Source organism: Panthera tigris, chromosome E2 (assembly GCF_018350195.1).
Source record: "Panthera tigris isolate Pti1 chromosome E2, P.tigris_Pti1_mat1.1, whole genome shotgun sequence".
NCBI lineage: Eukaryota > Metazoa > Chordata > Mammalia > Carnivora > Felidae > Panthera > Panthera tigris.
Genome location: NC_056674.1, coordinates 47,708,303 through 47,734,616, shown reverse-complemented (window position 1 = coordinate 47,734,616; position 26,314 = coordinate 47,708,303). Strand labels below are relative to the sequence as shown.

The window sequence follows — 26,314 nt, the reverse complement described above, 5'->3', positions numbered from 1 at the left end:
GATGGCTAGTTCGATGGAAGATGGAGAAGAAAGAGCAGATGCGATTTGTAGCCTTCATGACTGTGTGGGTGATGATGCCACTAATCGAGATAGGGAATACAGAAGGGAACACAAATTTGAGGAGAGGGAAGAGTTATTATACACTGACACTTTTTAAAGTTTGCTTATACTCTTGACATGATGTGATGAAAATGATACCTTACCTGTAATCTTACTCCCCTAAAACTGTAACTCCAGTCTAATCATGAGGAAAACAGCAGACAAATTCCATTAGAGGGATATCCTACAATATACATGACCAGTACTTGTTGAAACTGTCAAGGTGATCCAAAACAAGGAAAGTCTAAGAAACTGTCACAGCAGAAAGAAACCTAATTCAACATGATAAACTAAAGGTAATGTCTTATCCTGGATAGCATCCTGGAACAGAAAAAGATATTAGGTAAAAGCTAAGGAAATCTGAATAAATGATAAACTTTAGCTAACTGTTCTAAAAAGTAAAAGCCAATTTTGGCGGGGGGAGGGCCTGGGTGGTTCAATCAGTTAAGCATCTGACTCTTGATTTCGGCTCAGGTCATGATCTCACAGTTCCTGGGTTCAAGCCCTGCATCAGGCTCTGTGCTGACAGTGAGGAGCCTGCCTGGGATTCTCTCTCTCCCTCTCTCTGCCCCTTCCTCTGCTTGCATGTTCTCTCTAAATAAATAAATAAATAAATAAATAAATAAATAAACAAACAAACAAACATTAAAAAATAATAGAAAATAAAAAAATAAAATCTAATTTTACTAAGCAGCAAAAAACTGCTTATAAAGCTTTTGATACCTGCTAATCCCTCCTGGGAGCTGGAGAGGGTGGGGCACAGGAAACAAAGAAGCTTTTGTTCCCCACCTACAAATACTCCGTTTCATGTTAGACCACATCACTGATAAGTCCACCACCATCCCAACACCCACTCAAATGAGAAAGCTGAGGTGGAGGAAAGCACCTCACTACCTACACTTAAAAGATAGAGTTTCTTCAAAATGGATGAAAGACCTAAAGGTAAGACAGGAAGCCATCAAAATCCTGGAGGAGAAAGCAGGCAAGAACTTCTTTGACCTCAGCCACAGCAACTTCTTACTCAACATATCTATGGAGGCAAGGGAAACAAAAGCAAAAATGAATTATTGGGACCTCATCAAGACACAAAACTTCTGCACAGTGAAAGAAACAATCAGCAAAACTAAAAGGCAACCAACGGAATGGGAGAAGATATTTGCAAACGACATATCAGATAAAAGGTTAGTATCCAAAATCTACAAAGAACTTATCAAACTCAACACTCAAAAAACGAATAATCTAGTGAAGAAATGGGCAAAGAACATGAATAGACATTTTTCCAAGGAAGACATCCAGATGGCTAATAGACACATGAAAAAATGCTCAACATCACTCATCATCAGGGAAACACAAATTAAAACCACAATAAGATACCACCTCACACCTGTCAGAATGGCTAACATTAACAAGTCAGGCAACAACAGATGTTGCCGAGGATGCGGAGAAAGATCTCTTATGCACTGCTGGTGGGAATGCAAACTGGTGCAGCCACTCTGGAAAACAGTATGGAGGTTCCTCAAAAAGTTAAAAATAGAACTACCCTACGACCCAGCAATTGCACTACTAAGTATTTATCCAAGGGGTACAGGTGTGCTGTTTCGAAGGGGCACATGCACCCCAATGTTTATAGCAAAGCTATCGACAACAGCCAAAGCATGGAGAAAGCCCAAATGTCTATCAACAGATGAATGGAAAAAGAAGATGTTATATATATATATATATATATATACACACACACACACACACACACACACACACACACACAATAGAGTATTACTCGACAATCAAAAAGAATGAAAATCTTGCCATTTGCAACTACGTGGATGGAACTAGAGGCTATTACGCTAAAAAAAATTAGTCAGAGAAAGACAAATATCATACGACTTCACTCATGTGGAATTTAAGATACAAAACAGATGAACATAAGGGAAGGGAAGCAAAAATAATATAAAAACAGGGAGAGGGACAAAACATGAGACTCTTAAATACAGAGAACAAACTAAGGGTTGCTGGAGGGGTGTGGGAGAGGGGATGAGCTAAATGGGCAAGGGGCATTAAGGAAGACACTTGTCGGGATAAGCAATGGGTGTTATGCATAGGGGATGAATCACTGGAATCCACTCCCAAAAACATTATTGCACTGTATGCTAACTAACTTGGATGTAAATTAAAAATAAATAAATAAACAAAAAAATAGTTTCTGGTACTAATGTTCAAATGGCAAAAAGGAGCACATATGAGAAAGCAATGTAACAACAGTAAAGTTGGCCTAAGGAAAGCATTTTTTTTTTTTTTTTTTTTTTTTGGTCAATGCTACATCGGAGTTGCAAAGAAACTATGATCATATACCTCAAACATCTGTGCTTTTGGAGTTCATCCAACAAATGTACATTTAGCACCTAGACAAGCAAAGTACTGTAGATGCCAGGGATATGATGAATGTGCCATAGTTCCTGCCCATAAGAAGCTCACAGTCTACTCTAGAGATAGGATCACAAATAATTACAGTACACTGTTAGAGCACGGATATTATATTAAAAAGAGAAAAAAAAATATTTTGGGAGTGCTGAGGAGGAAACAATGAATTCTCTCTGGATAGGTGGTCAGGAAGGGCAACACCAGGGAGACAGCTTTGAACTGGGCCGTCAAGGATAAGCTGTCTCCTGTCATGCAAAGAGGGAGTATTCAGCATTTGCAACGACATGGTGACAGCCACGCTTGGGGATTAAACATGATATTCTAGGGGAAGCACTTGTATACATGCCGTGGTGACATGGCATGCTTGGGGAAATGGCAGCTAGAGCTTTGGGTATGAATTTAGGTCAATCCAGGAGGAGACAGACTCAAGTTAGGGAGACCAGGTAGGAAGCCACTGTAATGATTGAGACTGGAGAGGATGATACTCTAGAAAATCAGGAGGAAATATTAAAAATTCCTCAACTCCCCTGTCTTCTCATGCCTCCAACACAGTCAAGCAAAAGAACCTTGAGTCCCCAAGGACTTTTGCTCTTCGCAATGCAGTAAGGCCTAGCATCTGTTTCTCGAGCAGCCAGTGGCTAGAGTTTGCCAGCGTCCGAGCGTCCTCTCATTGGAGGACCCTGGGGCACAGGCCCTCACCTGTTTCAGAGTCCACTGCGGGATTCCATGTGCACCTCCACCATCTGCTAAGTAAGTCTCCCTTCTCCCCAGTACAAGCCGTCTCCGCTCTGGCTGTTAGAAGGGGGCCATGCTCGCGGCCTGCTGGGCGCACTTTGGCAGAGCTGCAAACACTGCAGAGATTAGCGAAGATGTGGTCAAGGCAGTGGAGATGCTGGCTCCTTCTTCATTTGAAAGTGAGTGAAGACAAACTATGGCAGATACTTTTCCCAAAAGCCAGTTGACCTCACGAATCCTCAGGGGTTTGGTCGCATATTCATTTTTTATTCGTTGCTTTTGTCAATTGATACAGCTCAAAGAACTCAAGTTCCGCGACCAGGAGCAATAGTTCCTGCCGGACTACCGCCCTGTGGCTTCGCTGCCCTGGTTGGTGCTGAGGAGAGGCACGTGGTGGGCTGGTAAAGGGCATGGACTCCATAGCACACAGATTTGGCTTTGAATCCTGGCTCCGTCACATACTATAATAAGATTTTAGTCAGTTACCTTACCTCTCCGTATCTGTTTCCCCTTTTGTAAAAATGGGCACAGCAGTACTCACTACAAAGGGCTGCTGTGAGGATCAAACATTATATTCTAGGGCGAGCACTTGTATACAGCCTGGAACACGGTCATCGCACTTGGCTGGTAGACACCTTTTGCAGGACCAGCCTGCACCAGGTCCACCCTGTGCCTCTGGGTATGTTACACCAAAGAAGCACACACACTAAGTGCCTGCTGCTGGTATGGCTGGAGGCTTGCGGCAGTGGTACACAAGGATCAGAGGATGGAACTCAGCTGCCAAGGTTGTGAATCCCAACTACTTCACTACCTAGTTCTGTGGGATCCAGCAATAACATATCCTCTCTGTGCTCACTTCCCTCGTGTGCAAAACGAGAGTAATAATAAGTACCGCCTCATCAAGTTACAGTGAATAAATGAGATTCATCCAGTACTGCATGCAGTTGAGAGTTTATTCATCCTCATTGCTATTCGGTAGTACAACGTGTGAATATTCTATGATTTACTGATCCATTCTACTCTTCTAAATTTATTTACTTATTTTGAGACAGAGACAGCATGAGTGGGGGTGGGAGGGGGCAGAGAGAGAGAGAGAGAGAGAGAGAGAGAGAGAGAGAATCCCAAGTTCGATATGGGGCTCAAACTCACGAACCGTGAGATCATGATCGGAGCAGAAACCAAGAGTGGAGCTCCTAACCGATTGAGGGGATCCTTGGGACACTAACTTTGGAAAGTTCTGCCTAAACAGTTACAAGTTGGTTCCCCCAAGCTCGACTGAGTCAAGAGCCCTCACCACACCTCAGGTTCATCCCAGGCTGGTTGTTCCTTCTGCCCCTTCTCGTGGCTTCTGTATTCAGGCTTTTCCGATTTCATCCCTGCTTGATGCGCACACAGAGCTCAGTTCCTCCATGGGTTTCCACAAAACATTCACCTCGCACTATGTATTTAATGAATTAAGCAGCTCTCCCCAAAACTTAAGGGGTCCCCCTGAACAGCCTTAAACCATCTCTTTGCCTGCTTAGCGTCCCTCTTTCTTTCTCTTCCCTGCAACTTCTATTGTGGCCAGCAGTTTCATTTTCTTGTCTTTTCTAGACTATTTCTGTCTCTTAAGCTCCTTAGGGGTAGGGGTCCCACATTTTATTCCACAGGGGATATACCAAGAAATTTCTTGACAAAGGTGGGTCTCATCACGAGAAAATCTTAGCCTAGCTGCATAGAGAATAAAATTGTATCTATTACATTACATAATAAATATTTTATACAAACATGGATGAAAATTTTTGACCTGGTTTGGGAAGTATTAAGCTGTCTGTCTTCTTTCTGTCTCTTTCCCAAGATCTTATAAGATGCAGGTCAACCCCCAATTACACATTTTTGTTGTTCTTTTCTCCTACAGTTTAGCAAGAAGGGCTAAACTAACTGCCTTCTTGTTTTAGGGACATAATGGAATTTTCCTCAAAGGCACATGGCTTGATGCATTAACAAACCCCTCAAGAAACTGGCTTTGCAAGGGGAATTTTGTCTGCATCTTAAAAGTCAAGTGATGCATTTTTCCTAATGGGAAGCATTAAAGATTCAAGTCTGATTTGGACCAGACACCATAATAATGAGAAAGTCGTCAAAGCCATTTATCACAAAAGAGCTAGAGGGAGGTCAGGTCAGCTGGATGAGACTCTGGGTGACCTGGAGCCTCTCAGTGAGGATCTTTTCTGTTCCTCTTGGAATGGGCACATCTGAGCAAAGGTGAGAACCTGTTTGGGGTGGAGGTCAGAAGTTGCACCTGGCTTTCAGTTCTTATTCAGCATGTCCAGACTCAGAGACAGTCAGGGAGTTTATTTATAGGGAAGTTAACACGGAGAAGAGACAGGTGTGGGGAAGAGCATACATGGGAGACAGAAGGTAGGCCAAGAGAGTATAAACTGTTTCGAAGCTTCTAGAAATCTGTGGTCCCACTTGAAAAGTTATTCTTTGGTTGCCAGAGAATAATAATAATGATATGGCTAACATTTATTGCATACTTTCTATATACCAGACACAGTGTTTAATGTATACATGATAAGGTATTCAACTTTATTTGGTCACCAGAGAAATACAAATTCAAACTACAATGTGATAATGCTACAAGCCCATTAGAATGGCCAAAACGAAAACATCAAAAACACCAAGAGTTGGTGAGGATATGGAGCAACTGCTAGTAGGGATTTAACTCGGAACAACCACTTTGGGAAACTGGTTGGTGGTGCCTGCTCAAGCTGATATCCCCTGAGAAATTCTACTTGACCCAGAAATTGCATCCATAGTTTCACCAAAAGATGACGTATGAGAAATTTCAAAGCAGTACTACTTGTAAAAGCCCCAAACTGGAAACAACTGAAATCTCCACCAAGAGGACAATGGATATGGGCACCTGGGTGGCTCAGTAGGTTAGGAGCAAATAAAAATGCTTCCTGACAAATTAAATCCCCCTTCTGATCAATAATTTAAGTTTTTTACCACAGTTTACTTAAGAGCTTGCTTTCCTTTGTGCATTAAGGAAGATCCACAGCTTTGCCTCAGCTCCTGTTTAAGCCCTTGAAATCAGCTGCCTTTCCACTCGAAGATATTCATTTTGCACCTGTACTTCTGGGAGGGAGAGAAAAAGCAGCAGTGCAAGAGGCTCACTTCTGGGACTCCACTTGTCCCCGTTTTCCTTCTCCTTACCAATGTGCACGCTAGAAGGAAGCACTGATCTCAGGAGGACTTGAGGACTTGCAAAATTTGGGCCCACTGATCTCTCAGCTAAGATTAAATTGATTATCTTTTCAATAAATTTAACTCAGCCTTTCTATTTTTCTTAATCTTAAAAACCAGTAGAAACAAATATATTATGAATGTCCTCTCGTCTCCAAACATTCACTCGGTCCATGGTCTCTTAAATTAGAGTGCAAGTTCCAAGCATCAGATCAGAATCACCTTTCATGCTAGTAGGATTAAAATAACACAGTGTAGGGACACCTGAGTGGCTCAGTCAGTTGAGCGTCAGACTTCAGCTCAGGTCATGATCTCGTGGTTTGTGAGTTCGAGCCCTGCGTCGGGCTCTGTGCTGACCGCTCAGGGCCTGGAGCCTGCTTCCGATTCTGTGTCTCCCTCTCTCTCTGCTCCTCTTCCACTCACACTCTGTCTCTCTCTCAACAATAAACAAAGATTAAAAAAAAAATTTTTTTTAATTAGAATAACGCAGTATAATCCAGGTTTGTTTAGAACAAGATGAGACTGGATTTTAATTTGAAACCTGGTTGGAAAGTCACACAAAGGCCTTGGTAATAGCCCCTGCGAATGAAGGTGTGAAAGAAGAATCAAGGATCCGGGCCTGAAAAAGTAAAAGGGTGCAGTAGTTACAACTGAGACGGTGGAGGCTGCAGGGAGAGCAGGCTTTGGAAGAAATAGCCAGCGTTAGGAATAGGGTATGTTAAGGAGAGAGTTCTATAATGAAATAAAGTTTGGGAGTCACTGACACACAGATGATATTTGAAACTGTGACCAAATGAGATTACTAAGGGAGTAATGGCAGGGAGAGAAACGTCTTGTATGTCCGTGGGTGTGCCACATTAACATGAAGTTGGCTGGCCATTAATCTCCCCACACTCCCTCTCCCCAACCTAGGCTCAGTCAATCCATCACAGTGGAAGTTTCGGTGCTACCCCATGAAAAGCTAAAGCTGTGTAGGACAAAGTGCAGGAATTTCAGGCTCCTAGATAAGAGGGACTTGGGCTCAGCTCAGTCACTTCCAAGTGTATTACCTTGGGCAAATCTCTTAATCTCAATGAACCCTCATTTTTTCATCTGTGAATTGGAGATCATTACTTCCCTCTAGCGTATCTGTGTTAAATAAGTAGAATAAAAATACTTTGTAAAATACTTTATCCTTTACAAATCATTATCATTCATCTCATTATAATCTCTGATAGTTGAGGGGAGAAAATGCTATGCTTCTCTTAGTGATTAGATATAAAATTTAGGAGAATATCTATCAATGTTTAAAATGCACATATCCTTTGATGAAGCAATTCCAATCATCCTACAAATACAGTTGCAGACGCATAAAGATAAATGTGTTAGGCACTGTTAAAAATGAGAAATCTGAAAAAATATGGATCAGTAAAGAAATCATGGTACATTTATACTTTGGAATGCCAGTTGTTAAATATAATGAGAAATTTTATGCGTGTTGATATGAAAACATGCCCATGATATGGATGTAAAATAATAAATTGCAAATAATATATAGAGTATGATCCAATTTCTGTTTTCAATTTCTGTATGTTCATATTGCACATGTTGATATGCACATAGCATAAAGACTAGAACTACTGACAGTGGTCAGTGTGTGTGGCTGAGGGTTTCATGTCCCCCTGAGGAATATGACTGATGTTGGAGAGAATGGTATGCACTTGCTCCTTTTTACACCTTGAAATTCTTTGAAGTTTTATAACAAACAAAAGGTATTTTAAAGACATACCCCAAACTAATCCCTGTGCTCCAAGATTCTTAAGAAGGTGGGCGCCCTAGGAACAGAGAGCACACACCCAAGTTCGGAAAGAATGTCTCTATCGGGTTCCTGGTTATATTTCAATTTTATAAGCCACAGCTTTCTTTCCTCCAGTCCATGTGGTAACATGGAGACAGTTCACTCTCGAGGGGCCCCAAAGGAGGGCCATTTGGGGAAGGAAAAAGGAAATGCAAATGTATTCTGAAAACAGATGGTATCTGGAAGAGAAAGTGTGTTTGGCAGCAAGAAGGAAAATCACAGGAAGAGGAGAGAAAAGCAGTAAAAGAGAAACAGCCAAAGAAGGTGGTAATTAAGTGTGAAGCTGGTGACTTCCAAGGGACTTTTCAGTTTTGGCAAGAGTCAGGCCTCTGGACAATTCTGCTGAAGTGTGTAGACATTGTTTTACATTTCTTTTTTTTATTAAAACTATTCCATTAGAGCTATAGCTTGGAACCATGATATCCTGACACTGTTTGTTACCAAGATTCCAAGTATTTAAGTTCCTGAATAATTTACTTAATTTCATAGTTCCAGGCTAGCCCTCTCATTCATTTTGATATGTTTCCTGAAGTGGAAGATGAAGGGGAGAGTCACTGCTGATGGTGAGAAAGTTGTATACATGCCTCACCACCTCCTAATGCTTCTTCTCTGGGCTCTGGAGCCCTCCGTGGGTCACTGCCCGAGTAGGCAGGACAACGATGATGTTGCGAGATGCCTGTGACAATCAAGAGTCATGCCACTTCCCACTTCATTTATAGTATGAACCAAGATACAAGTGTCTGAAGTGTCCAATAACAAAGAGATTAACTGATGGATTATTTTGCACTAAATCACTTGCTGTTACAGCTGCTGAGGATGTCAAAGAGCACCTAGGAACTATGACCATTCCAGCAGGGAACAATTTCAGGGGTTAGAGACCAGCTATCCTACTCAATGAAGGACAGAAGTCCTTATGTCTGCATCAATCTTCCTGTTATACCAGTGACAGTTCACAGACAAGATTACAAAGGACAGGCTTTATATTTGGTCTTAAATAACCTCTTAATTTGAGAAAAACTGAACCAAAACCAAGAATACATTGTGATTTCTCAAATTATCATGTTCTATCTTTGGTTTAAGATGCATACAAACCACCAAAATGATGGTCAGGAAATAAGTCTTCTCCTCTAGACATACTCAAAACCTTTCTGGGTCTCATAAACAAAGCTTGTGATACAAATTTATTTTAACAGGGAACTTTTGGATTACATGAGCTCCAGACATTGTATATAAAAGGGCTGAGGTTCTAGATACTTAATTACCAAGTTATTTTATATGTGTGTGTATATGTACACGTATATATGTATGTATATATATATAGTACATGTATATGTGAGTATATACATATACATACACAGTACATGGAATAGGAAGTTATTTACATAGTCCTTTCTACCTATATTATTATCTCATTTAACCACCATAAAGGAAGGTAGAGTTCACCTGTGAGTATGTCAGTTGACTCAGACAAAGATCTTTTTTTAACATAATCACAATGTCTTTATCACACATAACAAAGTTAACAAGTCCTTTATATCATTTAAATTCCCAGATCCTATAAAGTTTCCCCAATTGTCTCAAAATGTCTTTTTATAACTAGTTCATCTGAATCTAAATACAAACAAGGTCCACACATTGCATCACACACACACACACACACACACACACACACACACACACACACACAGACTCCCCAGCTCTATCCACTAGTAGGGTGAAAGGCTGGGGGCAATGGTATCCAACAGCAATAACACCTGATTTTGGTTTCTAAGTATTACTCTCCACTAAAAGGAAGCAGGGGGAAATGGCTGATCCAAGGGTTAGAGCAAGGAAAGTATAAGATGTTCTCAGGACATCTTGTGCTAGAAAGTAAGGAAGTAGTCAAAGAATGACGGGTCAGGCACAAAGGTCAGATTGATGGGGCTCAAAATAAATAATGATAGTAACAGATTACAACCCATTAAATAAAATGAGAATCCATTGATTTGCTGATATAAATAAGTAAATACAATAAATGTTGGATGAAGAACAGGATATTTACATATTTTCAAAGTACCTCCTCAAAAAATACTTAATGATTACAAAGGAAAAAGAGTAACTTCACAGTGAAGAAGTCCAATAGACCCCACCTGAATAAACTAATCAAAATGAGCATCATCAGTAATGGGACAAATAAAAATCAGATACCACTTGACACAAAGGTACAAAAGGACTCTTGCTACAAAGGATGTTATTAATACAAGTGAGCATTTATGTTAATTTCTGAAATTTGATGACTGTAGTGTGGTTATCTAAGAGAGTGTCCTTATTTATGGAAAATGCAAAGTATTTCAGGTATTCGGTATTCAGGGATGAAGGGGCATCAGCTTGGTAACTTCCTCTCAAATGGCTGAAAAAAGTAATTCATTGTACTATACTTGACATTCTTGGTAAGTTTGAGATTATTTCAATAAGAAAAAATTATACAATTAACAAAATACCTTATCTATAGAGAGGATCATATGGTTCTTATCCTTTCTTTTATTAATGTGGTATATCACATTGATTGATTTGTGAATACTGAACCACCCTTGTATTCAGTGACTGATGAATGGATAAAGAAGATGTGGGATATATACATGGTGGAATATTACTTAGCCATCAAAAAGAAAGAAATCTTGCCACTTGCAATGACATGGATGGAGCTAGAGTGTATTATGCTAAGTGAAATAAGTTAGTCTGAGAAAGACAAATACCAAATGATTTCACTCATGAGGAATTTAAGAAACAAATGAACATAGGGGAAAGAAGAAGGGGGGTGCAAACCATAAGAGATTATTAACTATAGAGAACAAACTGAGGGGAGGTGGGGTGGGGGATGAGCTAAATGGGTGATGGGCATCAAGTAGGCCACTTGTGATGAGCACAAATGTTATATGTAAGTGGTGAATCCCTAAACATTAAATTCTACTCCTAAAACTAACATTACATTATATGTTAACTGGAATCTAAAATAAAATTTTTTTAACATTTATTTATTTTTAAGAGAGAGAGAAACAGTGCAAGCAGAGGAGGGGCACAGATGGAGGGAGACACAGGATCGGAAACAGGCTCCAGGCTCTGAGCTGTCAGCACAGATCCCGATGCAGGGCTCAAACTCACGAACCATGAGATCATGACCTGAGCCGAAGTCAGAAGCTTAGCCAACTAAGCCACCCAGGTGCCCCACTAGAATTTAAATAAAAACTTGAAACAAAGAAAAAACAAAAAACCACCTTCCCTCATCAGCTATCTTTTCCTGAACACAGTTCTTACAGGAAAGACAGAATACTTAATTATGTACCTTTATTAATTTTAATTAGCATAGACTCAGCTGTGGTTGAAAGGGCCTTATTATGAATGAGGATCAATGTTCCTGTCACCCCTATCACTTAGGAAATTCCAATTTTAGGAGCTCTGTGCCAGGTACAAGAGCAGATCAAATATATGTATTTATTATTATGTCACAATATCACAATGATATTGACAGATAAGTGACAGATCTGGGAGTCCACTTGTTTTATTCACAAGTGTTTATTTCTCTAATAGAAACATTTAAAAGTAATAAGCACTTCAATTTCTAGAAGCACCTTACCCTAAAGCTAGAGTTGTCAATGTAGTATCATTCACTCTAGTCTCCTAACATTCAAATTTTTTTTTTTTTCTGATGTAAGAAAGGCTAACCCAAAAACCACTCACCAATGCCAGAGGGAGCTCACACATCCATGCAACAAATTTTATTGAGTGCCTACTATGGGCCAAACACTGTTCTTGGCACTGATGGGAGAACAGTGAGCACTACAGCAATAAACTCCTGCTTTTGTGGAGTTTACTTTCAAGTGGGAAGAAACAAACCACAACAAAATAAATATGTAAACTACAGAGTACGAGAAAAACAAAGCAGGAAAGGTCAATACAGAGGGAGATACAATTTTAAATAAACGGTTGCAGGGTGGACCCTACTGAGAGGATGACATTTGAATAAACACTTGAAGAGAACAAGCCATGTGCTTTTCTGGAGGAAGAGATTTCAGGCAGCGGAAACAGCTTGTGTGAAAATCCTTAGGTACAAATGTGCTTTGAATGTTTATGAAATAGTAAGGGAGCCACTGTGGCTGGAGAGGAATAAGCAAAGCGAAGAGAGAAGAGAGAAAGGAGGTAATGTGAAGGTCAGAGGGGACAGAGCACCACTACAGGCCATTTTAAGGACTTGGGCTTTTACTCATTATGTGGGAAATCATCTGTGATTTTTTGGAAAGAGAAATGACTTTATCCAACTTGCATTTTAACAAGATTGCATCTCTCTGGCTGCTGTGTTGAGTACAGAATGAGGAGGAGCGAGCATAGAGACATGGAGAGACCAGTTAGGAATCTACTGTAATAACCTAGACGGGAGATGATGGTGACGAAGACAAGGGTGATAGCAAGAAGGAAGGTAAAAAGTGGCCACATTATGGTAGCTTTAAAAGTAGAGCCACCAGGGGCACCTGGGTGGCTCAGTTAGTTAAACATCTGACTCTTGATTTGGGCTCTGGTCACGATCCCAGGGTTGTGGGATTGAGTCCCCTGTCAGGCTCCACATTGAGTGTAGAGCTTGCTTAGGATTCTTTTCTCTTTTCTCTTCTCTTCTCTTCTCTTCTCTTCTCTTCTCTTCTCTTCTCTTCTCTTCTCCTCTCCTCTCCTCTCCTCTCCTCTCTTCTCTTCTCTCCCTCCCTTGCCCTGGCTTTCTCTCTCTCTCAAAAAAAACCAAAAACAAAAAAACAAAAAACAGGTAAAGCCACCAGGATTTGCCTGAAGAACTAGAAATAGGTGAGAAAGAGACAACACACCTGTGAAGTCAAAATCATCCTTAGGTTTTGACCTAAGCAACTAGAAGGTTGATCCATCAAATGTCATGATGAAGACTGAGAGAAGCAGGTTTGGTGGAAGTTGTTCAGAAGCTCAGTTTTGGACAAATTAGGTTTAAGATGTTTATAAAACATTCAAATGGAGAAGTCGAGTAGGTAATTGAACTTATGGTTCCGGAGTTTGGGAGAATGGTCTAGGCTGGAGACATATATTGGGGCATTGTGGTAGGCAGAACAATGTCTCCCCTCCCCAAAATGGCCATGACCTAATCTTCAGAACATATGAATATATTACCTTACCATGGCAAAAAAAAAAAAAAAATCTTCACAGATGTGATTAAGAGTACAGACTTTGAGATGGGGGTGATTATCCTGGATTATATGATTGAGCCAAACTGACTCAGATGGGTCATTAAATGGTGAAACAGAGAGAGGTGATGAAAGAAAAAGATCAAAGAGATAAGATATTGATGGCTTTGAAGACAAAGGAAACCAGAAGCTAAGGAAAGTAGGCTTCTAGAAGCTGCAAAAGCAAAGAAATGGATTGTTCACTAGAGCCTCCAGAAAGGAAATTGGCCCTGGTATACATTATTTTAGCCCAGAGAGACTGTCAAACCTCTAGCCTAAAGAACTGTAATATAATAAGTCAGTGTTGTTTTAAGCCACTAAATTTGTGGTCTTTGTTACAGTAGCAATGGAAAATTAATGCAAGCATCATCAATACATAGATAGTGTTTACATTCATAAGGGTGGGAAATTAGTGACAGAAAAGAGAAGTCGTAGGACTGACCTTGAGCATATTTGAATATTAAGTCAGGGAAATGAGGAAGATCCAGCAGAGATGACTGAGAAGGAATGGACACAAGTGAGAAGAAAACAGAAGAAAGCAGTGTTCTAGAAGCCAAATGAGGAGTCTGTGTCACAGGCTGCTGAAGGGTCAACAAAGCAGAGGACAGAATAAGGAACCAAAAACAGGCAGCGTAGGGACAGCATGCATATTCAGGCCAGCTGATACACAAAGAAAGGACATACACAGAAGGAAAACAGTGGACCTTGGTCCTCACCACTCCAGCAGCAGAGATGGGAGAGACACCTGAATGAAAGCTCCCTCCCCACCCCGCGGAGTGCCAATATTTCCACACACAGGGATTCTAGAGTCTCTAGACAACTTGGCCCAACTAGAACCCTGGAAGGTTTCAAATCAGACCAGCACTCTTTCACCTTGGGGGGAGGGAAGGAGTGAAGGTCAACAGCAAGAGAAGGAGAGCAGAAATAAAAAGAACAGGAAGACTTTCAGCTTTCTCTTACAGATCTGCACTACTGTCTCTCCTTTTACCATACAATAGGGTCTGAAGCCCTCCAAGGCCCTAAATTGTTAAAAGGAATAAACCCTGGGGCGCCTGGGTGGCTCAGTCGGTTAAGTAGCCGACTTCGGCTCAGGTCATGATCTCACGGTCCGTAAGTTCGAGCCCCACGTCGGGCTCTGTGCTGACAGCTCAGAGCCTGGAGCCTGTTTCAGATTCTGTGTCTCCCTCTCTCTGACCCTCCCCTGTTCATGCTCTGTCTCTCTCTGTCTCAAAATTAAATAAACATTAAAAAATAAATTAAAAAAAAAAAAGGAATAAACCCTAAACCAGGATAATTAACATATTAGCTCAAGACCTGGAACTAGTTTTTTTCTTGAAGAAAAAAAAGAAAAAAAAACATGACCTCATCAAAAAACAAACACAAAAGCAAAAACACCACACGACCTTCCAGGACCCTGACATTTCATGGCAGCCACAGCTTCAGAAGACCTTCTGTATTTTTCCTTCCTTCACCTCAAAACTCAATTGTGACGTGACCACCCATAATGGTGAAGTCACGCCTGCAGGATTCCTGAAGCCTGAGACAAATATAGCCTGTTTCACACTGCCTCACACTGACTTGTAATTATTTGTTTACCTGTTTATCTTTCCATTAGACTCAGAAGTCATCAAAAAGGTGAGGCTATGCCCTTTCATCACTGAAACCTACGAACAGTAATTCATTAAACTTCTCATTCACTGAACTAGTAATATGTGTCAGACATGGTACTGTTTTCAGGCATCTACTCTTCACAGATCATGTGAGACGGGCATTATTTATTCCTCTTCCCAGATAAAAAGATTGAGATTCAGAAAGGTTAAGAAACTTAACAGTCATGTTAAGCTGAGTGTGGCAGGCCTGGCCAATGCCAAATTCTGGGCTAAATAATGGCCCCCGCAAATACACCACATCCTAATTCCGGGAACCTGTGAATGTTACTGCGTATGGAAAATGGGACTTTATAGGTGTGATTAAATTACGGGTTTTGAGGTAGGGTGATTATACTGAATCACCCAGAATGGACTCAATGTAATCACAAGAATCCTTACAAGAGGGAGGCAGGAGATGATATTGAGTAGCAGCAGATGTGGCAACAGAAGCAGGAGTTGAAGTGATTTAAGAAAGGGACCATGAGCCAAGGAAAGCAGGCAGCCTTTAGAAGCTGGAAAAGGTAAAGACACATTCTCCCTTAGAGCCTCAAGAAGGAACGCAGACCTGCCAATACCTTGATTTTAGATTTCCGAACTTCAGAAGGGAGAGACAATAAATCTGTGTTGCTTTAAACCACTAAGTTTGTGGTAATTTGTTAATGGTAGCAATAGGGAACTGACACGGTGCTCTTTGCCTCTAATCTCCTATGGCCTTTACATCCCCAGGACCTGAGGTAGTCCATGGATATTTGCTAATTACTGAAGGAGGAAGAGTGTCTCTTCCAGGGTGTCTCTTATCTGGCCCAATCTGAACTGACAGGGAGAGTCTAGCCTTCCTCAGGGAGAGGGAGGTTCGCCCAGGTACATCTGTGGTGGTATGTGTTTTCCTAATTGGTAAGTTGAATGGATGTGCTAGTAATAATCTGAAGCTGGTTCTATGTCAGTCAGTATCCTTGGAAGACATGACAAAATGCAATTCCAATTTACAGCTGTGATTTAGAGCCACGGGGGTGCTGGAGGGAGGTAGGAAGAGAAGGGGAATTGGCTATTTTTAGGCCACCAATTTAGGCTCTTTTTTCCATTTCCTATAATAGTGCATTAAATATCACAAATGATGCTGTGGAAATTATACGCAGCAAAAAGATGAGGTGAGATCACATTTTATAATCTAATTCCCTAAATTATTTCATGACAAATTGGAGCAAATGCACCAACTCTACCTTCCTCTTTCTCTGAGACCCTCATGGCCCATTCTTTTAAAAAGGAAGATGATATCAATAAGGAAACAGTTTTCCAAATTAATAAATTCAATACACCTCATAGCTTAGCTTCTCAAGAAATAAAGAGCTGGAAATCTGAACACTGCTTAGATTTTGCAGATGGCTCGCCATGCCATGAAGAGTTACTTCCCCCTTCTGCATCCCAGTTTCTCCAGCAGGTTAAAATCCCACACTTTGAGGGTGCCTGGGTGGCTCAATCAGTTAAAGCAACTGGATCTTGATTTCGGCTCAGGTCATGATCTCATGGTTCGTGAGGTTGAGCCCTACATCGGGCTCGGCACAGACATGGAGCGCGCTTGGGATTCTCTCTCCCTCTCTCTGTCCTTCCCCAGCTCATGCTCACTCACAGACTCTCTCCCTCTCTCACAAAATAAAGAAATAAACATTTTAAAATACAAAATATAAATCCTACTCTTTGAAAGTAAAAACTTCAAAACAGCTTTTGGTCTTTTAAGAACAAGCACTGCATAAGCATAAAGATGGTTACAATTTGGGGCACCTGGGTGGCTCAGTCGGTTAAGTGTCTGACTTCAGCTCAGGTCATGATCTCACGGTTCCTGAGTTCAAGCCCCGCTTCAGGCTCTGTGCTGACAGCTGGGAGCCTGAAGCCTGCTTCGGATTCTGTGTCTCCCTCTCTCTCTGCCCCTCCCCCCTTCATGCTCTGTCTCTGTCTCTCTCCCTCTCTCTCTCTCTCAAATAAATAAAACATTAAAAATATATATATAGATGGTTACAATTCCAGCTAAAAGCAAGCATTTAGAACTGAATCTCAAATTCACATATGCTTGTATCCCATAATCTACCTGTAGTTGAGGTAGAAGGTGAAATAAATTGAGTAGACCTAAGGTAAAATCAGTCACTGCCCTCGGTCTAGACCTTATGATTACACTGGCAATCCCCACATTCCCAGTTTGCCTGGTTTTGCAGCCAAAATTCCCAGGGGTTCTGAATAGCTTTGGAATCTGAATAAATCACACACTAGGGGGCCATTGAGACCACCAGAAACTCAATTTATTTGCAACCTGAGACAGGATTATATTGCTTCTCAGATTAACAGTTAAAAATGTTTTGCTTTTCTGTCTCAGGGGTGTTAGTTTGATGTATGAGGCAGGGAGATTATTAAATCTTCGGTGCTTCCAAAGATGTAAATTAAACCACAGCACCTCCTTAGCCACCTTCCCTGGATGAGCTGGAGATTTATTATTAACTTGTCACTCTTACATGCTCATCAAAACAAGCAGCACCATGATTAATTACACCTATTTCTTTAAGGATACCTGTCGTTTCAACTTCTTGTGGACAGGATATGACAAAGTCTTCTGATTTCCTTGCAGAGCTAAGCAGTAGGATTTTTAGAGGGGAGAAGAGAATCACCATCCTCTCCTCATCATTTCCATGAATATATTTGAAAGAAATGTGGCAGGTATGTAACTGAATATTGTTCTTTTAGTTTTAAATGAAATTGCCCTTGTACCTTTTTTAAATTTTGATTATGGAAATTGATAAAAATAAGAAAAGACGCGATAATAAAATAATTAATCCCCACATACACATCATCTAACTTCAGTAATTACCATTTTCTCATTTTTGTCTTTAACACATTTCTTTCCCCTTAACCCTTTTTTTTTTATTTTAAATATTTTAAAATAAACTCCCACTGTCATACCATTTTACCTTGAAATACATTAGAATTTATCTCTAACAAACAAGATTTTAAAAAATATATCTGTAACATCATTATACTACTTAACAAAATCACAATAATTCTTTAATACTTCTTCTTTTTTAAATGTTTATTTATTTTTGAGAGAGAGAGAGAGAGAAGAGCATGAGTGGGGAGGGGCAGAAAGAGAGGGAGACAACAGAATCAAGAGCAGGCTCGAGGCTCTGGCCTGAAAGCCCAGAGCTCGACGCAGGGCTCGAACCCATGAACTGTGAGATCATGCCCTGAGCCAAAGTCAGATGCTTAACCGACTGAGCCATCTCGGTGCCCCATAAGTCCTTAACACTTCTTTTTTTTTTATGTTTATTTTATTATTTTTGAGAGAGAGAGACAGACAGAGCATGAGCGGGGGAGAGGCAGAGAGTAAGAGGCAGGCACAAAGTCCAGAGCAGACTCTAGGCTCTGAGCTGTTAGCACAGAGCCCAACACCGGGCTTGAACTCGTGAACCGCGAGATCATGACCTGAGCCAAAGTCAGACACTTAACCGACTGAGCCACCTAGGCACCCCCTTAACACTTCTAATATATAGCCCATGTTCTAACGTTCCTGATTGCCTACCAAAAATCCTTCTGGTGTAAACAAGATCCAAAGTCTACACATTGGATTTGGTTGATGTGTCTTTCACTAACACCTTTTCTCCCATATCCTTTAGAATATCACCAAAATGATCAATATTTTTTCTCCAGGATAAACAAATCCATCCAAACTTAACATAAGCTCCTGGTGAAAGCTCATTCATGTAATATTTTTGAGGACAGGATGATCATTTATCATTCAAACGAAGAAACTCTGGAGTGAAAGGGAGATGCTGTTTATACCAGTGTAAACCAGGACAAAAAGTCACCCTGCCAGTAGTGATATCAGGAATAAAACAGGAAGATCTGATTTCTAGTTTCTAGATGGGTATAGAGAGCTGGAAAAGAGGTAGAAAGAGTATCCCTCCCATCCTGATAATTAAAAAAAAAGGTTGGCAAACTGTAAGTGAACAACTTTTCCTGCATCCATCAGAGTTGAAGTTGAGGAAATGCCAACTAGTTCCACATCTGAGTTGAGACAAGTGTCTACTGGGAGACAGAGTACAAGCACTTGTTTACTTGGGGCAGTTGAACACTGGGAGGAAGAATTCACCTAGAATTGTTAACAAAATAGTGGAGGCTAAGAATTGGCTGGTGGCACAATACGGAGCCCTGAAGGCTACAGATAAAGGGGAGTTAACACCACTTGCAGGCTTCTCTCTCTATGAACGCCAACGTACTCACAAAAAACAATGGCAAGAGTCCGAGAAAGCATCCCTCAGGCTTCAGGGTCAGGCTTCAGGGTGAGGAATAGCAGCTGCTGCAGGAAGGCCATGGAGCCCAGCCCGGATCCTTCTTCTCTCTCTCCCCTATGACAACAAAAACAAACACAAACAAACAAACAAACAATCACTGGTGATGTGGTGTAAAAAAACAAACAAACAAAAAACGAGAAATAACTTCTTAATGCCAAGAGATGAAACAATCAACAGAACCAAACTCATATATAACACAGATGTCAGAGCTATCAACATTTAATTTAAAATAACTTTGGGGGCCCCTGGCTGGCTCAGTCTGTGGAGCCTGTGACTCTTGATTTCAGAGTTGTGAGTTTGAGCCATACATTGGTTATAGAGAGTACTTAAAAACAAAACCTTAAAAAAAAATTTTTTTAATAAAATAACTATGAAAAATATGTCAAAGCCTCCAATGGAAAAAATAGAGAACATTCGTTGTCAGATGAGTAATTTTAGCAGAGAGATGCTTACTGTAAGAAAAAATCAAATGAAAATGCTGGAAATGAAAAACATAGTATTAGAGATCAAGATGTTCACTGACAGGTTCATCAGTAGAAGAATTCGTGAAATATTCAGACTGAAAGAGAGAAATGAGTAAAAAATAAAAAGAGAATATAGCATCCAGGAAATATAGGACAACATCAAATGATCTAATGGATATACAATTAGAATTCCAGAAGGAAAAAAAGACAGGGAATTGGGTAGAATAAATACTTGAAGGGATAACGGCTAAGAATTTTCAAAATTAATGACATTTGGGGCGCCTGGGTGGCTCAGTCGGTTGGGTGACCGACTTCGGCTCAGGTCATGATCTCGCGGTCCGTGAGTTCAAGCCCCGTGTCGGGCTCTGTGCTGACAGCTCAGAGCCTGGAGCCTGTTTCGGATTCTGTGTCTCCCTCTCTCTCTGACCTTCCCCCATTCATGCTCTGTCTCTCTCTGTCTCTAAAATGAATAAACGTTAAAAAAAAATTAAAAAAAAAATTAATGACATTTATCAAACTACAGATCAAACCACCTACCAAGATAAATATCTGAGCCAGAGACAGACATATCATATCCAACTTCTAAAAGCAAAAAAACAAAGAGAAAATCTTGAAGGCAGGCAAAGGGGAAAACTTTTTAAAGAGAAATAAATATAAGAATTATAACAGCCATCTTGTTAGAAGCCAGGGAAGCTAGAAGACAGTAGAGTGACATTTTTAAAGGGCTGAATGACAGAGTAACATCATCAAGATGGAGGAGTAGGAGCCTCCATTCCCCACCCCACCCCCCCAAAAAGCAATTAGACACCTATCTGTGAACAAAAAATAACTCTGGGAGAGTTTAAAAGTCCACTTAAGAGCTTCAGCAACACAATAGAGCAAAAGACCTGAGAATAACCATACAAAAAGGGTCGGAAGAAGTTTCATTCTGCCTGCATCACCCCATCGCCCCAGGCTGGCATTGTTCCCTGCCAAGAGGGCTCAAGAGAATTCCCCTCACCGGTAGAAGGAAGGAAGGGTGAGCTACGAGCTTCCCCAGCCTTTGGGAACACTGCACAAAGAACCCACTTCAGTTGCACCCTGCCCAGAGACCAGCAAAGCTAAGACATCTAGAAATGGCTAGGAACAGAGAACAAGGGCAGGGGCTACGAGTGTCAGCCACACGATGTGAGCAGCTGTGGTTCCCAGTGGCCTGCTCTGCAGAGCATCACAAAAATCTTCACTTCTGAGGACCTCAACAGCCCTTGCAGATGCTACACACCCCATCCCCAGCTTTCACCACTGCGAGTCACATTACAGACTCCAGCAGACTGCTTCACAAAGGACCCCAGCAGCTTTTTGCTACCGAGGAATCCAACAGCCAGCACAGCCCCTGCAGACCTCCTGCAGTTTTGCCAGTGAGATTTTCATGCTCACAGATACCAGCTACCACTCACCAGCTCAAGCTCATGCTCTCTCAAAATAAATAAATAAACTTAAAAAATGTATTAAAATAAATAAAAATTAAATAAAAGATTAAAAATGGGCAGAGGATCTGAACATTTTTCCAAAGACAGAAAGATGGCAAACGGGTACATGAAAAGATGCTCAACATCATTTATCATTGGGAAAACGCAAATCAAAACCACAATGAGATATTACTCCATACTTGTTAGGATGACTGTTATCAAAAAGACAAGAAATAGGTGTTGGTGAGGATGTGGAAAGGGAACACTAGTGCACTGTTAGTGGGGATGTAAATTGGTGCAGCCTCTATGTTTTACTCCACTGAAACAGTATGGAAGTTCTTCAAAACACTAAAAATAGAACTACCATATGATTCAGCAATTCCACTTGAGTATTTACCTGAAGGAAATGAAAACACTAAATTGAAAAGATGAGGGGCACCTGGCGACTCACTCGGTTGAGCGTCAGACTTCCACTCAGGTCATGATCTCACGGTCCGTGAGTTCAAGCCCTGTGTCGGGCTCTGTGCTGACAGCTCAGACCCTGAAGCCTGCTTCAGATTCTGTGTCTCCCTCTTTCTCTGCCCCTCCCGCACTCATGCTCTCTCTCTCTCTCTCAATAATATAATAAATAAACGTTAAAAAAAAAAAAAAAAAAAAAAAGATGTATGCACTGCCATGTTCATTGCAGCATTACATTACTCACAACAGCCAAAACATGGAAACAGCCTAAGAGTCCAGTGATGGATAAATGGATAAAGATGAAGTATTATTCAGCCATTAAAAAAAAAAAAAAAAAAAAAAAGGACATCCTGCCATTTACAACAACAGGATGGACCTTAAGGGCTTTATGCTAAATGAAATAAGTCAGACAGAAAAAGATAAATACCATATGATCTCATTTATATGTATAATCTAAAACAATTTTTTTTAATGAGTTCATGAATATAGAGAATAGATTGGTGGTTGCCAGAGGCAGGAAGGTTTTATATATATATACAGTTAATAATACTGTTATATTTGAAAGTTGCTAAGAGAGTAGATCTTTCTCATCATAGGAAAAATATTATAACTGTACATTGATGAATGTTAACTAAACTTATTGTGGTGATCATTTCACAATACATACATATATTGAATCATTATGTGGTACACCTGAAACTGTTATCATGTTATGTCAATTATATCTCAATTTTTAAAAATAAAGCAGAAATTGATTAGTTAGAAAAAAAACAGTGAGTAAATCACAACAGCTGGTTCTTTGAAACCTAGTCAACAAAACAGAAATAGTTAACTTGATTTTTAAATGATGAGGAGAAAGCACAAGCACAAAATAGAAACAAGGCCAGAAGAGGAATTTTTTTTAATCATGAGACTACTTTGTACAACTCTATGAAATAAAAAATTTTTAAAGAAAATATAGATGAAATACACAACATTCTAAACAAACGAACTGTGTAAAAAGAAATATGGAAATAGAAAGTCATAAAAGAGCTCCCCCACAAAAAGGCACTAGGCTCAGCCAGTTTCACAAAGAAGTCTACCAAATCTGTCTAGATCAGATGATGTAAATGCTACTTAAACTATTTCAGAGCGTTGAAAACAAAATGTCTAAATTATTTTTATAAAACAAATTTAATATTAATTCCAAAAGCAGACAAACATTGCTCAATAAAATACAACTATAAACCAATCTTATTAATGTTAATGCAAAAATTGTAAATAAAATAGTAGCACATAGGACCCAAAAATCATCATGATCAAGTAGTGTTTGTTCAATATCTGCAAATACAATTAATTATATTAATAGAACTGACAAATATATACTGATCTCCACAGATTTTAGCAATGGAAAAACTACACATTTATGTTTTTAAAAAGTCTCAAAAATAGGAATATCTCATTGATATAAGTAATAAACTTTAAAAAATCAGCAGCCAGTATAATGGGAATACACTAGGACAGCAGTTCTCAAACTATGGTCTTATTTATTTCCCCTTTACGCCATGTTAATAGTTTCACTGATGATGAGGAGCACCGATGGGCAAAATTGTTGGTGCCTTAGCACAAATCAAGGTAGTGGCACCAAACTTCTCTATGTGGTCATTGTATGAACATCAGACATGTTCATTATGGTGGAAAAGAGCTATTTTTAATTAAGAATATCCTTAAGAAGGTGGTTAAAAATAATTAACTATATTAAGTTTTGACCTTTGAGTAGGTGGCTTTAACATTCTAGGTGAAGAAGTGGAAAGTAGGCAGAAAGCACTTCTGCATCCTGAAGTAGGATGGCTGCCACCAGGAAAAGCATTTCTGTGATTGAGTTGCAAACTGAGGATGAGCATTTTTCATGGAACACATTTACTTGGAAGAACTGGCAGACAAACTATACTTATTATATAGTTTATAGTTACAGTTTATAGTTTTAGATATGGATATTTGACAGGTATTTCCTACAGAATTAATACAGTGAGCTCTCATTTCAAGGAAAACAACTGACAATATTCATTGCTATGAGAAAATGTAAGCATCCAAGCAAAAATTAAAAGTTTAGATTTTTTTCTGATGAGATCAGCAGTGATGTTTAAAAATATGACTTTTTGGATACAGTATAAATCAAATGCATTCAACATTTGCAAGATCTGCATAACTCCATGAACTCATTTTCCAAATAACAAATTCGTGGTGTTACAAAACCACATGTGGATAAGCAATCCATTCAAAGTGCAAGACAGACCAATGGATTTTAAAAGAGTACAAAAAGTTCACTAATACAGTTTAAGATTCTTCTTTGCAATCAACTGTTAAGAAACTATCACCTGTCAAATTTTGGATTAGCATCAAAGAACATCCATAAGTACCTGAGAAGGTTATTAAGATACTCCTCCCTTTCCTAATTGCCAATATATTTGAGTCCAAATTTTTTTAAGTACTTCAACCAAAACAACGTATTGCAACAGATTGAATGTAAAAACAAATATAAGAATTTAGCTGTCTTCTATTATAAAGGCAAAAAAGAGCCACAAAAATGGAAACACTGCCATGCTTCTTTTGTTTTAAATGTTATTTTTCATAAAATGTATTTATGTGAACATATAATAGTTTTATCTTTGTCATTTTTCAATTAGTTAATAAAACGTAAAATGTTTATGAACTTTAGCTTCCGATACAGAACATCTCAACAGACATAACTCTAATGAACAAAAGCTTTTTGGATTCTTTAATAATTGTTAAGAGAGTAAAGGGGTCCGGAGACCAAAAAGTTTGAGAACCACTGCACTATAGACATTTCCATTAAGGTCAGGATGATGTCGAGTCTGGGCAGAAAATATACAAGATGAAACAGGCATATGTTGTGCTAGAAAGTATTGAAGCTATTGAAGACTTTTTGAATTATATAAAAAATATCATAGGTATCAACCTAAAGGAGCCCTTTCCCACACCCACCCAAGCCAAAATAGGATAATTTGAGCATCGGATGAGAACACTATTTGTAATTTAGTTTAAAAACTACAGGGGCGCCTGGGTGGCGCAGTCGGTTAAGCGTCCGGCTTCAGCCAGGTCACGATCTCGCGGTCCGTGAGTTCGAGCCCCGCGTCAGGCTCTGGGCTGATGGCTCGGAGCCTGGAGCCTGTTTCCGATTCTGTGTCTCCCTCTCTCTCTGCCCCTCCCCCGTTCATGCTCTGTCTCTCTCTGTCCCAAAAATTAAAAAATTAAAAAAAAAAAAAAAAGTTGGAAAAAAAAAAAAAAAACTACAAAAGTGGGGCGCCTGGGTGGCTCAGTCGGTTGAGCGTCTGACTTTGGCTCAGGTCACGATCTCGCGGTCCGTGAGTTCGAGCCCCGCATCGGGCTCTGGGCTGATGGCTCAGAGCCTGGAGCCTGCTTCCAATTCTGTGTCTCCCTCTCTCTCTGCCCCTCCCCCGTTCATGCTCTGTGTCTCTCTGTCTCAAAAATAAATAAACGTTAAAAAAAAATTAAAAAAAAAAAACTACAGAAGTAAGTTAGTTTAAAAACTACAAAAAAAAAAAAATCCATTGGTCACCTTTGAAGGTTGCTAAAACATCACCTTATGGTTCTGAAAACTGAGAATGTTTTAAAACATTAAGCACTTTCCCTGAATAACCTATTTCAGGAAAAACAAAGAGTGGATAACTTCAAGTACATATTATAAAGCCCAATGAATACTGAAGAAATGTGGTTAGAAAATCACTAAATGGTGGGGGCTGGGCGGCTCTGTCAGTTAATTATCTGACTCTTGTTTTTGACTCAGGTCATAATCTCAGGATTGTGAGGTGGGGCTCCCTGCTGGGGGTGGAGCCTGCTTAAATCTCTTTCTCTCCCTTTACCCCTCCCCACTCCTGGCTTGTGTGCTTCCTCTCTCTCTCTCTCTCTCAAAAAAATAAAAAAAAGAAAAAGAAAAATTCACTAATTTGCAACCTCTAATAGAGCTAAGTATCAATATTCAATAAATGCTAAAACTATTAAATGAAAGATCAATAGAAAATTAGTAGCATATAAATAAGGTTGACATTTGAATCTGATTAACCTTAATGTCAAGGAGGGAGGCGACTAGCCATTTTGTCCTTTGTGATGTGATAAAAAAGGAAGTACACAATACCACTTAGAAAGTTTTCTTGCCAAAAGTAATCAGTCCTCTAGATCTAGCTACCAATTCATAGGAAATATGTGGCTTGGAGATACAAATCAAAAGATGAAATAGCCAAATCCAGCCTGTGGAAACTACAGGACAGTTAACATGGCATGGAAAAGAAAACGTTGGACTGCAGAGTGGGGTGAGGGACTTTAAACAGATAGACTTCAGAGGCACACAAAGCAAATGCAATGTGTCAACCTCATTTGGATCCTTATTTGAACCAACTGTAAAAGGC

At 39.9% G+C, this 26,314-nt stretch overlaps 1 protein-coding gene across 9 annotated transcripts in view; it reads right to left on the bottom strand.

Moving 5' to 3' along the window:
- The window catches only part of HYDIN (HYDIN axonemal central pair apparatus protein), a 441,202-nt gene that overhangs the window by 403,004 nt on the left and 11,884 nt on the right, over window positions 1–26,314 (bottom strand). For 8 of the 9 annotated variants that reach the window (XR_006211638.1, XM_042967954.1, XM_042967958.1 and 5 more), the window contains exon 2: window positions 19,446–19,570. The gene's annotated coding sequence lies outside the window, so the exon portion shown is untranslated. Of the gene's footprint in view, window positions 1–997; window positions 1,017–19,445; window positions 19,571–26,314 lie in introns of those variants that run through there. The other variant, XM_042967961.1, reaches the window with a different exon arrangement.